The sequence below is a fragment of the Lepisma saccharinum genome, chromosome 20 (genome assembly GCF_977018435.1).
Source record: "Lepisma saccharinum chromosome 20, izLepSacc3.1, whole genome shotgun sequence".
Classification (NCBI taxonomy): Eukaryota; Metazoa; Arthropoda; class Insecta; order Zygentoma; family Lepismatidae; genus Lepisma; species Lepisma saccharinum.
This window is the reverse complement of record NC_139248.1, coordinates 58,025,779-58,039,431: the sequence shown is the minus strand read 5'-3', so window position 1 is coordinate 58,039,431 and position 13,653 is coordinate 58,025,779. Positions and strand designations below refer to the sequence as shown.

Genomic DNA, 13,653 nt, shown 5'->3' with positions numbered 1-13,653 from the left:
GAGTATTATCGTGTGCGTTCTGCTGGGAAATAGTTTAATTTAACAAGCAAATGAAAAATGTCAATATTAATTTGATAATTAGGTGAAAACATCTGCACTTGTTGCACTTGGCCAGCCGCCACTGCTTTCTTGTTCCAGTTTTGTACAAAGTAACTAAGAAAGTCTTTATGTACGCTGGTACACTTCAATGTGGGTACCATTTGTAGCTCAACAGATATCCAAACGATACTCTCACTCGTGCCAAGTGTTGGCCAGCATTCGAGGAGTTATTAGCGCAACGATACGCTGTCTCAAATCGCCCAAATAGAGAAGCATGCAAGAAAAGTCTAATGGTGTCAGATCTGGGGATCTAGAGGGCTAGGCAGTTTCTGCGCATGCGTGAACTAACAGCACGACTGATCGTACAAGCGGACTACTGAAATCTGGAATCGATGGTCTATCGACTGAGCTTCATCACGAGCAATACAAGGAGCAGGTTTGGCATTATAAGCAGTTATTTTTGTACACCTCTAGCCCAGACACCCTGTATATCTTAAGTGGAATAGAAATAAACAAGAATTACATGAAAGCTCGTCTTGACCAAGTATAGGGTTTGCACAGTGTGCAAGATAGTGTGTGGACTTATCGCCCACTGAAGCTTGTCGCCTTCCTTCGAAGCTACTTACAAAATGTACGTGACACAAGTCTGGAGGTCTCTAGAGAATAGCTTTTCGTTTAGGCTCGCCTCCGAATGCGCTCTCGCTTAATTTCGTTTGTCATCGTGTATTTCCGCCAATCTTTGTAATGCCAAATGCTGTAATTTCCATCACACGGTTGTTCGGAGCATCATGGTCGGCGACACGTTCACTCACAGGAAAGCCATGGACACAAACTCAAATCGTTGATAAGTATAGGAACCTTGATTTTTAGCAAATGCGATAACATCGAAAAATGTTCATTGTAGGAAAAAAAGAATTTATGTATTGGCAGTGACATGTTCAAACCATTTTTTCATGCATTCGAAATCGCGAAATAACGCGAACATGGCATGAAATGCGAATTGTGACCTTTTCGAGAATTTCAACACGTTTGTGCTTATAAACCGAAATACACAGCGATAATTCAAAAAAATAAAATGTACCATATTTACGCTTGTAATTTTAACATTTTATTGTTACACATAAAAATAAAAAAAACTATGGTGTGTGTCAGTGGCGGCGATTGGGTTCCGAAACCGGGGGGACAAGGTGCCAAAACTGGGCGGGGGCAAAAACAGTATATTTCCCTTTGTAGATAAGGTTTAGCATAGTGCGGGGGGCAAAAGTGGCGAAAAGTCAGGGGGGCAACTGCCCCCCTCCTAATCGCCGCCACTGATGCGTGTTATAAATGACGTAATTCCGACAGCTACATAAAACCACATGCAAATGGATGTTTCCCACTAATTATCACCCTCTATCGGAACGTTTTGCATCACCGAGGAAATCGGTGGGGCTCTGGCGGGAGATCTAGTACTCAGCTACCGTCACACGCAAGCCGTAACATCAGTATTTGTCGCAACGAAAAATAATGGAAAATTACTTCCTCAAGAATCGATTGCAATGTATGAGTCACGAACAGGTGAAGAGTGACAGTTTCGCACGAGGTGTGAATTTGCTTCAGAGTCGTCGGGATAGCAATGCTACTTGGTTTGATTTGGTGTTTTAAGTCCACTTTTATGCGCAGTAAGGCTAATCAGGACTGGACCTACAGTTTAAAGTGGGATCCGAACCACTTGTACCTCCACCGGGTATCGAACCCGGGACCCCTTGATTACAAGGCAATGACGCTACCACTGCGCCATGGGGGAGGCCAGCAATGCTACTAAAAATAACACCGACTATACAAGAGAGTGTGAATTTCTCCCCATGTTGCAATTGGAAGCGAGTTTTCAAGTTTATTATTAATCTGGACATGTTTGAAAAATGTGATAAATAAGAATTTTCAGATTGCCGTGCATTCCTTATGGAGAATCAAGTGGGAGCTCTCGCCTTTGTTCCTACGACAAATCAAATCTTCAATGTGTCCTCTTTCTGCTCAATCATTTTCCAACGCCATCGGAAGTTTGGTGTTCCCAAGATAGCAAGTCAAATAATAGCATAGTTTTCTCCTATGACCAATCAACGCATGCACAGATCTGTCTTTCCCAACCGCTCGAGGGAGGAGCAGTTTATGCTGGAAGAATGAATTTGGGAAGGGGGCAATCATCCAGGGCTGGATCTAAAGTGTTGCCGACCCTAGAAATAAAAATATGACCCGTTGCGCAACAGCCCGTGAGGGCCATGGCCTACCTACCGATTGCCGACCTCACTCCCACCTGCTGAGGTGCGAGATCATACAACCAGTTACGTGGTGACGTGTGGTCAGCACGACGCATCCCAAGTCGTTGTTGTAGGTCTCCACGACCGGGTTAGGTTACTCATTCGTAGCTCCCCAATTTCCTCACGTTGGTGGGTGGCTACCTGTCCCATACACAGCCGAAATCTCAAGAAAAAGTTTCTCCCAGGAGACCCAAACCTGCGTGCGTCTAAATAATCACGCCTACGTCGCCGTCCCTAGGTTAGTGTACAATTTACGCTCTTGTTAGATATACTCTTCACATGTCAAGGATGACCATTCCGGAAGACATCCAAATGTCAATTCATATATTGATTTGTTTCATTTTACTGCGCTCTTCTGCCACTTTGGCAAATCGCGAAGATAAGGATGACTAATGATATGATGAAATTGATGAAGAGACACTCACAAAGAACACCCATTCCAAGGCCAAGATTCGAACCCGGAACTCCTGATGTTGTGGTGCGTTGTGCTAAACACTCGATCCAAATCTCAACCTTTCTATCACATAGCACACCCTGGACTGCACGATGCAGTGCAAACTAACGAGGCTCTGGCGCTTGAACCGAAGCCAGTATAATCTAATCTCTGTGGGACTTGTGTGCTGTACATATCCTTTCATCATTTTCACATTTCCACCATTCACTCTGCTTTGCGATTAACCGAAACTGGCAGAAAAAGGAAATTAAACAATCAATAAATCAATCAATCTCGGCATGGCTGAAGTAGTCAAAAAATAAAGTAAATTTAATTTAGTTGATTTTTTAAATATTTATGTACCAAATCTGAAACGAGATCGAGAGTCTCGAACACGAAGTCTCGATTTTACATTGGCTTGTCTTCGTTCTCGGTATCATCTCGATTTTTACAAGGCCATCTCGGTAAGATCGGTAATGCTTCATATTTCACTTGTAATCATAACCCCATTTTTAAATTGGAGAGGTTGCGATTGGTTGATTGATTATGGGCATATCAGCACAGGCTATTTTTGCCCGTCATACACAAGCCCCTTAAGGGCATGCGGGACAGTTTCCACGGGGCTCTTCCCAATCCCCCGCCCCCGTGGCAGTGTTGCCAACTTAGCTCTTTTGGAGTCAAATCTGGCTCTTTCGTGCACTCCTTTAGCTGTGAACTGGGATGCCTGCCCCCGTGCCCCACTACCACTGGTTCCGGTACACATAGACCAACTTTTGCCATGATTATACATTTTGCACGTGACGTGATATTGTTACATTGGCTGCGTCACCCCACCCCCTCTTATATCTCCAGCTAGTTCTTTTATAGCGCCATGTTGACGTGAAATTGACATAATATTGTTATAACACCATTAAGCCTTGTTTCCATTATATAAAAATTCAATATGCTGACCAAGGCAGTAATTAATTTTATTATAAAACATAATTCAATATGCTGACCAAGGCAGTAATTTAACTTTCTTTATAAAACGTTACGTTTAGTGTATGTTTTATAATGAAGTTAAATTACTGCCTTGGTCAGCATATTGAATTTTTATAATACTGTTATCAGAGAATTCTTTATTTTCGATTTCATACTACAATCGGTGGATTATTGAGATGGGTAATGCCGCCGGATCTAGATGTTGAAAACTAAGAATAGATTGTCATCAATTTAGAGTTAACGATAATAGCAGCGCCCCACCCCTTTGACAACTAACATTATCCTATAAAGCACTTTATCCAGTCTTCGTAAATCTAACTCCCCTGAAAGTCAGTTTTAACTCCATTTAAGGTGCAATTTAGCTTTTTTATGTACATCAGGTTTGGCAACACTGCCAGGATGGCAGGAGGCAAGGAGAAATGCATTGGACTTATGGGAGTATTATTTGATTTGTTCTCTTGGGAATATCAAACTTCCGATGGAATAGAAAAATATATCAACGGGAAGAAGGCAGTTTGAAGATGCATTTCACCAGCGGAAATGTCGAAACTTCCATTATATTAGCCGTAACTGGATGTTGAAGTTGATTTCCCATAAAGAATACATGGGATTCCGAAAATTCTTATTCATCATATTTTTGAAACATCGTGTCCAGCTTAATAATAACATAAAAAACACTTCCACTTGCAACATGGAGAGAAATTCATACTATTTGATACACCCAGGTTTTTTTTTTTAGTAGCAGTGCTCATTCGGGCGATTTGGAAATAAATGCACGTTTATCTGTACTAAAAATACACTGTTTCGATAAAATGTCCTTACTGAGGCTGTAAAGGGGGCGCTCAGCACACAGAAGGACAAAGACAAGACGACACGGCTCCACAGAGGATTATCCTTGGCGTGGATAAAGGCGCCAGAGCCTCGTTTGCTTGCAAGAAGCAGTTAGTACCGGCGTGTACCACCGGGAAGCGAGGTCGACTTTTGGGTGCCTTACCAGAAGGTCAGCCCTTACACTCCGGGTGCGATTAGCGTGGAGATACGAATAGATTAAAAGATAGAAAGTGGCAACTTCCTTTACCGAAAAGTACTCAAGAACTGCTTAATCCGTTTCGGGGTTGTTTCTATCAGGGTTGTTAAAGGTGCAGGGACCCAAAAATTCTAATGGGTTCTATTGAGTTCAAGTGCATATTGTATCATTAAAAATATTCCTGGACCGAATTTAAATTGATCCAGGAAAAAAAGTGTGCTGGACCGTATTTAAATTGATCCAGGAAAAAAAAGGTTCCTGGACCGTATTTAAATTCATCCGGAGAAAAAGGTTCCTGGACTGTATTTAAATTCATCCGGAGAAAAAGGTTCCTGGACCGAATTTAAATCGAACCGGAAAAAAGTTCCTGGACCGTATTTAAATTCATCCGGGGAAAAAGTTCCTGGACCGTATTTAAATTCATCCGGGGAAAAAAAGGCTCCTGGACCGTATTTAAATTCATCCGGGGAAAAAAAAGGCTCCTGGACCGTATTTAAATTCATCCGGGGGGAAAAGTTCCTGGACCGTATTTAAATTCATCCGGGGAAAAAGTTACTGGACCGTATTTAAATTCATCCGGGGAAAAAGGCTCCTGGACCGTATTTAAATTCATCCGGGGAAAAAGGCTCCTGGACCGTATTTAAATTCATCCGGGGAAAAAGGCTCCTGGACCGTATTTAAATTCATCCGGGAAAAAAAGGCTCCTGGACCGTACTTAAATTCATCCGGGGAAAAAGGCTCCTGGACCGTATTTAAATTCATCCGGGGAAAAAGTTACTGGACCGTATTTAAATTCATCCGGGGAAAAAAGGCTCCTGGACCGTATTTAAATTCATCCGGGGAAAAAGGCTCCTGGACCGTATTTAAATTCATCCGGGGAAAAAGGCTCCTGGACCGTATTTAAATTCATCCGGGAAAAAAAGGCTCCTGGACCGTATTTAAATTCATCCGGGGAAAAAAGGCTCCTGGACCGTATTTAAATTCATCCGGAGAAAAAGGTTCCTGGACCGTATTTAAATTCATCCGGGGGAAAAAGGCTCCTGGACCGTATTTAAATTCATCCGGGGAAAAAGTTACTGGACCGTATTTAAATTCATCCGGGGAAAAAAGGCTCCTGGACCGTATTTAAATTCATCCGGGGAAAAAGGCTCCTGGACCGTATTTAAATTCATCCGGGGGAAAAAGGCTCCTGGACCGTATTTAAATTCATCCGGGGAAAAAGGCTCCTGGACCGTATTTAAATTCATCCGGGGAAAAAGTTACTGGACCGTATTTAAATTCATCCGGGGAAAAAAGGCTCCTGGACCGTATTTAAATTCATCCGGGGGAAAAGGCTCCTGGACCGTATTTAAATTCATCCGGGGAAAAAGGGTCCTGGACCGTATTTAAATTCATCCGAAAAAAAAAGGCTCCTGGACCGTATTTAAATTCATCCGGAGAAAAAGGTTCCTGGACCGTATTTAAATTCATCCGGGGGAAAAAGGCTCCTGGACCGTATTTAAATTGATCCGGATAAAAGGTTCCTGGACCGTATTTAAATTAAGCTGGTAAAAAGGTTCCTGTGGACCGAATTGAAATACTTTACAGATACAAAAGGTTCTTTACGGTCCAGAACCCATTTACGCTTGCTAATTTTCTCTCCTGGACCGGATTTGAATTTATTTAAAGTTCTTGGCTCTTTAACAACCCTGGTTCCTATCGCGCTTATTTCGGTGATGGGATTTGGTTTCGCGCTTAATCCCGTTCGCACAGTTGTTCATTTCGCGCTCATTCCGGTGTTCAATTTTTGTTTCGCCTTAACCCGTTTCGCTGTAATTCCTTTCGCGTTTATTCCTTGGCGTCTATTCAGTTCGCGCTTAATTCGTTTCGCGTTTAATTCTGTGTTACGTTTCGCGGTTGTACCCTTTCGCGCTTAGTACGTTTCGCGGTTATTCCACCACCCCAAGAACATGACCGATAAAGAGAAAAGGGGATTATGGACTCCGTCCCACAAGACTTTAAATTTTCAGCAACACCGTGCTAAAATTTTGCACAAAGGTCTAATTTATATATTTTCCGTGCTAGCAGTACCTTTACGCCCCTTAAAAGTGTTGCCGTGCCCTCAAATTCTTGTTTAGATGTAAAACTGTGAACGTGCAGAAAAGCAGGTATACCTACTGGTTTTCATAATTGCACACCTGAGTGTAAACCAATACAGGCTTTTGTATTCTTCGAATTCCAATTCCTCACTTAATGGGGAACATTTTAGGAAGAAAACACTAACTATACTATATGTACTTGTACACCCCACTACAAAAGTAGGGTAAGGACGAAGCAAACGGACATTTCCAAACCAAAGTAGGAATATTTTCACGTTTACAACAGTGCATCAGTTGAAGCAGAACGTGTACGAGAATGTGTAACCAGCATCAGTAGAAGTCTTGAAGAATGAACGCCAATACAGCGTTAATATCTGACTGGGCAAGGAAAATGTTACACGCAGAAACCCGAATAGTACAAAAGATGGGCTGCGAACTTAAGGATATCAAGGATTATGGTAGTCCGGCCGAAGTCCTGCTTTGAAATGTGGTGACAAACTGACAACAGTCATTCCTCTACAGGTACACAGGCATGGGCGCCCGCAGGGGAGCACTTGTCCCCCCCCCCTGAGATTTCTGGAAAGTATGCCAAAGAATTTTCAATTGAATGTGAATTTTATGATTGGTAAAGTAGTAGTAGTAGTAACAATAATAACAACAACATAAACAATAACAGTAATAATAGCAATAATAATAAAAATAATAATAAAGTTTCTATGACACTGCCCCCCTGAGAAAAAATCCTGCGGGTGGACTTGTACACAGGCATTGCCAGCAAGTTGCTGCCATTTTTTAAAAAAATTCAAGGTCAAAAGCTTTAGGAGGAGCAAACTGATAGGCTACTGTTGGGGCACACGGACATGCATGATTTGCATTGCATTTAAATATCGGCAGACAGTTTTTGATAATTATAATAATATATTTTACAATGACGCCCATGGACTGTACGTGTGAAGAAATACGGAAATGGTATCAATATAGCAATATGGTGTCCTTTTGGTGGTAATTTTGCTGAAGCATGGAATCGTGCAGCCACTGTTGGTTTAATTTGTGTAGTAAATGAATTTAATGTGTGTTGGATACTTCCACAACTCCTACCTAAGCATGCATTTTTCCTTGTAACTGTCCACGAAGTGCATGATCATGACCAGCTATCATTAAAAGACAATATGTCATTCCGAGGGAGTTTTGAGGAGCCTCTTGCTATCAAATTCTTGCGCAAACCCAGGAATTTTCTATGGGAGGGGTTCAACCAAAGGAAGAAAAGAAAGTTCTTATTCTTATGCTACAATATTGGGTGCAACGATTGATACATGCTGCTGTACCGTTCAAAAAAGTGATCATGTTATTAGAAAATGACAGAACAATGAGAAAATTTCCATTATAAAATTCTGAGAAAAAAATATTTTCTGTGTAACATGATGGCCCAAGGGGAGTGGAGTTATGACCCCCATAACCCCCTCCCCTTCGCACCGCCCAAGGTTGTGTGCCTTGTATGCAAATATGTGTTCAAGCAGGGTCAAATCTTGGTGCAGTTCTTAGTGTGTGCACTCTACGAATGGCAATGGGCTATATTCGTGTGATATTCCTCTGATAGTTTCCCATGTCTCTTTGCCCGAATATGCGGGGCAAACGGACACTGCAACTCCGTGTGATTTATCGGACAATTTTGAGACAGAAGTTCCATAAATTTAAAATACAATATTCTCTCATATGTTTATTGAATGTTCACACCTTGTGTGCCAACCATTATTTTCAATAAAAAGTTTGAGAGTAATTTTTAAGAATGTGCTTGGGGTTTCCTTTGGCCCGTTCTTATCCCAATAGTAGACGAATTGTTCACCATTTTCATCCAAACCGCTTTTCACAATGTGATAATCATGAATTGAAATAAAAACCACAGTAAAAACGTCAATAAGCACAGGACAACATGTGCTTCGCATAAACAGAGTTAAATTTCTTCTTCTTTTATTGTCACACCGCCTTTTAGCGATTTCTAGCCAAATTTGCGAGTACTGGTTTTAACAGTAGCAACTTACTAACAACTTACTTAATAACGCTACTATTGAATGAATAATAATAAAAAAACTAGAGAAAGGCGAACTTGTAAAAATAGTTGTTGAAAAGCACTTTACATTTGATATTGTAACAAGAAATCTTCAAGAATCCCTTCTCCGGAAATAAGATGCGAACTTTACAAACACCATAGAGTTAATTTAAATAAAAGGACAATGCTTTAACTCTGAGGAATATTTTATTCTGCTTCAATGAGAAGTCAACTATCTAAGCCTGTCCATCAAGGTGATGAATGAGACGCTTCACAAAACTAAAGTACGGTTATTCGTCTATAATAATTCTATTCCAGGCTTCGAAATGCTCTGATTAACTGTCTCTCCCTTTTTAACATTTATACTATAAGTACAGTGGGATCCATGAATATTACCGTGCAAATTGTCCATCACCATGTTCGTGCACTTTATTTGACCCAGTGAGAGCTTCAAGAATTAAAAGAAAACTCAAAACAAGCTGTTGACAACTACTGCACCAACGTACATAAAAATCAATCTCTTAAAAACACATAGGATGTAGGAAAAAAAGCTATTGAATATAGTCAAGGACAATTTGCACGGTAATACTCATGGATTCCACTGTACCATGCGACTGATAGCTTCCTAGAGAGCGTTTACACAGAAAACTTCAGTTACGGAACAATAGTAGAAGCAACGGTGTACACCGAAATAAGAACGAAACAAGCATGAAAGCAGAACACCAAATCGGAATAACCACAAAATGGAATGGAATTGAAGATGCACTTAGGTAATAATCAAAATGTAATTATTCATAAAAACTCATTTGCGTTGCCAGGATTGAAATTTAGGGGGTGCGATGTTGAAAATAAAGGAAAATGAAACATGCATGCAACCTTTAGCCACTACATCAAATACTAATCAACTTTTAGTAGATTTCTACGGAAATATGCTTATGACTTGATTCATTTTTGTTTGCTTACTTTGACCACAACATCTACAAAAAAGTAAATGTGGCTTCTCTATCAGAGTAGTATCAATGGCTTGCCTGTAGTATGCAATAATAGTGGTCTCTCTTCAATACTTAATCCCTCTGTCCCATAATTATAGTCCGGTATGCCAAAATGGTAGTACAGGAATGACAGACGAAGAGGCAGATGGAAAGCACAACTTGTACTGATCCTTGAGTAGTAAAGTTGTATGACTCATTCCCTTGTTTCATGTTCTTCTTCTGTATACACCAATGTCACAGTTTGAATATCGGGCAATTATTAGGAGACAACAAACAAAGGTGTACCGGACAATAATTATGGGACAGAGAGAGTAATATTTTACGCTCATGTGATGACCTGGTTTTCAAAAGTCATGACGTAAATGACACTGCAACACAGAAAAAACTGATTTCGTTGAATTAAAAGAAAAATCACGTTTGACTAAGCTATTTTTTAAACTGTAAATAACAACAAGAACAAAATAGCATTTACTAACGTTGGTAATTTTGAACAAATTCTTTGGAAACTAAAATCACATACGCACAATTACTAAATAGCATTTAGTATTGGTGGACAATAATTGTTTGTCGCTTGTTCAAACAAATGTTTGATTGCCAAAAAGTAATTTTGGTTATCCCAAACTTTTTCCTCTTTGAAGAGTTAACAGTATTTTCGGCTGAAAATAGGTTTTGAAATAGGGGTGCTGAAGGGGGTGCGGAAGAAAATTAAGGGGTGCGCAAGCTTCCCTTCGCACACCCCTGGCACCGCCCCTGTTGGGACTTAAGGCTCGACTGGACCTTTGCCCGATACCGGCCAAGTCAGTTTCGAAATTTCCTCTCCTTTCGAAAAACAGAAATGACATTCCAAATTCTGAATAATTAATTACATCTACTTAGAATTCCTTCTAGAGCACTCACGTGAATTTTCTTGTCGTTTGCTTACGTTGTTGTCTGTATATCTGGATGGAAAGTAGGCCTACGCAGTCACGAAACTATTGCGAATATCACATCGGTTTTTCAAGAAATTTCGAAAACGGCTTCGCTGGCGTCGGCCAAAGGTCCAGCCAAACCTTAAAAATTATTATATAAAGCAGACTTGATGAACTTCAAGTCCTCCATACTTACAATAATCAACCTAAATCGGTTCTTAATCTGTTATCCGTGGGCCCCTTGAGGGCCTGCGAATTCTTGAAATGTTACGACGAGCTTTCATACTTGCCGACGGTTCGAGGAAAATACACTTTCAATCATAAATTAAAACTATTTAAATATTAAATATGTTCATTGTTCATGCCATCTACAGATATGCTGTAGGGAGCCTAGAAGCCTTAGTTTGCTGTAAATGCAAATTATTGCATGCTATAATATTATTTTATTGATTCTCGCAAACAGGGGTTTGCCCATCCCCCCCAAAAGAATTGTTTCCCAACACACACACAAATATAGTTTGGATAAACCTGCATAAATTGATTTTTGTTTGAATGTCGATAATTTGATTTCATTATTTTAAAAAATAAATTTTCGAAATACGTAAGTTTTAGACAACGAAAGCTGACAGTATGTTAAAATTATTCAGTCAGTCGTAACACAGGAAGCATACAAGGGAAACAAATCGTGCCTGAAATCAACCAACACTAATACTGAAGTCCGCATGTCGGAAACAAAAGAACACCAGACATTGTTTACTGGCCCGAGATGCCAACAATTGAAAGGCGCATGAAATTCGAATCCTTTCATTGCAGTTGAAATTACAAGACTAAAAAAGAAAAAGCACGGCTCACTTTCATTTTTGCTAACATAAAACGTGCAAAACGGCTCATGCTCACTGATATTGTGTACTGAATCAACCTTATTCTTAATAGTTTGTCTGCTTGACTAACCTTGTATTAATGCGAACAGCACGCCCCCCCCAATTCAAACCGATTCTAAAGGCTTGGATTGATTGATTTGTTGTTTTAAGTCCACTTTATGCACAGTAAGGCTAATCGGGACTGGACCTACAGTTTAAAGTGGGATCCGAACCACCGGGAATCGAACCCGGGACCCCTTGATTACAAGGCGACGACGCTACCACTGCGCCATCGGGGAGGCCTCGATTCTAAAGGCATAAGAGGTGGTGTTTCATTTCAACCCAATTGCCGCGATCACCCACAGATAGGAGGAAGAAACTAATAACCATAACTAAAAATCAATAAGAAGTCAATCAAACGCCATCCCGCCATTTTTGTGTGAAGATATATAGAATTGGTAGCTAAACTATAAAATTATGTCCCCCTCAAAAATTCCCATGACGCAGACGCGTCATGAATCCCCCCGTGGGCACCCCTGCTCGCAATCGTATTCTTTAAAATGATAGTTAATTATACCTAATTATATATCAGAAGTAGAGAGATTTTTAAATATTAGTATTGTTTTATTAGTATTATAATCGGATGCCTATGACATCCCCCCGGAGGAAAGTGACTGGATTCAACACTGTATATACTTGTTCAAAGACCAGCGACACTCTTGCTTTTTGTACAAAAAGTAGGCTGAGCCCGAATTATGGTACATTTTTTTTTGTATCTGTTTGTATTTCAACTCCACAATTTCTTGCATCATGATAATGTAGTGTAGTACATATTTCGACAAGGTACGGAACATAGAGTGAACCAATGAGAATTGCAAGGTTGAAGTAAGCGCATTTTATTTCTTCTGTGCACTGTCTCTGCACGAATAATGTACCATATTTCAAGTAATCTTAGAAAATATATATATAATTGAATGTAAGCAACGAATTAATGAAATTTAAGGTTGATCTTAGTGGCAGATCTCATACACGATCAACTCGACATATTTAGCATAGAAGATCGATCCATTATTATTTCGAATTCGAAACGAACATTCAAGGAAAGCAAGCAATGCATTGCATAGTATACTACATATTTATGTTATCTACACTTACCTACTGCTTTATTACAACCGCTTTGGACAGTAATTAATATTCTACGGCCAACTCTTACTTTATGAAAACCGCATACATGCGATACGGATTGTTTGTTCCATACAATGAAACAAACTCAAGTCCTAAACGAAACAACTGAAGAGTATAAGAGATGTTACACTTCATTACATGCGGAACAACGAAAACACAGAAACAAGATAAAAGGTTGAAATAAAGCGTCCGGCACGTAACTTATGTAACGGAGGTTGAGCATGAGACCGAGCGCAAGTACGGGAGGCAGGCACCGGCGATAACTCGTCTATCTGATTCGACGGCGCGGGAAGGCGGTAGCTTCGTCCGCAATTTGCTCGAAGGAAACATCTTCAATGTAATCATCGATTTGGAAACTCATGTGATTGAACAGGTTCCAGGAAATGACGTGAACAGTGGAGAACCTTAATCATCTACTGACAAAGCTTCGCATACACTACAGTGACTTTCACTTTACACATACGCGCGCGAAAGTCCTTGAGATTCTCCAAGTACAATAGCTACGATATTGCCAACTCCCTGTGTTTCGTATTCCTCCCTCCAGGGAGTGAGTTCGCTTTGGCGTGTGATAGAGGTAAGTTGTAGGGGAGGCAGGGGTTGGAGGATATTGTGTTCTCGTCAAGAATATGTGGTAAATACGATGTGTTTTATAACTACAGTACGTACGTACATAAATGGAGTCAAAACAATAAGGTAAGTGAGAACTGCAACATTGTAACGTCTTAAGAAGTTGCATTCGCGACAGTTGCCTCTTTGTTAATTTTCAACACAGGGATTTGGAAAAGCCATTTATGTCTATTGTTTAC

The 13,653-nt window shown here is 40.3% G+C and overlaps 1 protein-coding gene across 5 annotated transcripts in view; it reads left to right on the top strand.

Annotated features, from left to right (window-relative positions):
* Positions 1-13,653, top strand: part of LOC146003283 (protein jim lovell-like) — a 204,396-nt gene that overhangs the window by 116,615 nt on the left and 74,128 nt on the right. The window contains exon 1 of one of the 5 annotated variants that reach the window (XM_083141513.1): positions 13,238-13,421. The exons of 3 other annotated variants lie outside the window; for them this stretch is intronic. The gene's annotated coding sequence lies outside the window, so the exon portion shown is untranslated. Of the gene's footprint in view, positions 1-13,237; positions 13,422-13,454; positions 13,541-13,653 lie in introns of those variants that run through there. One more of the 5 variants, XM_083141515.1, reaches the window with a different exon arrangement.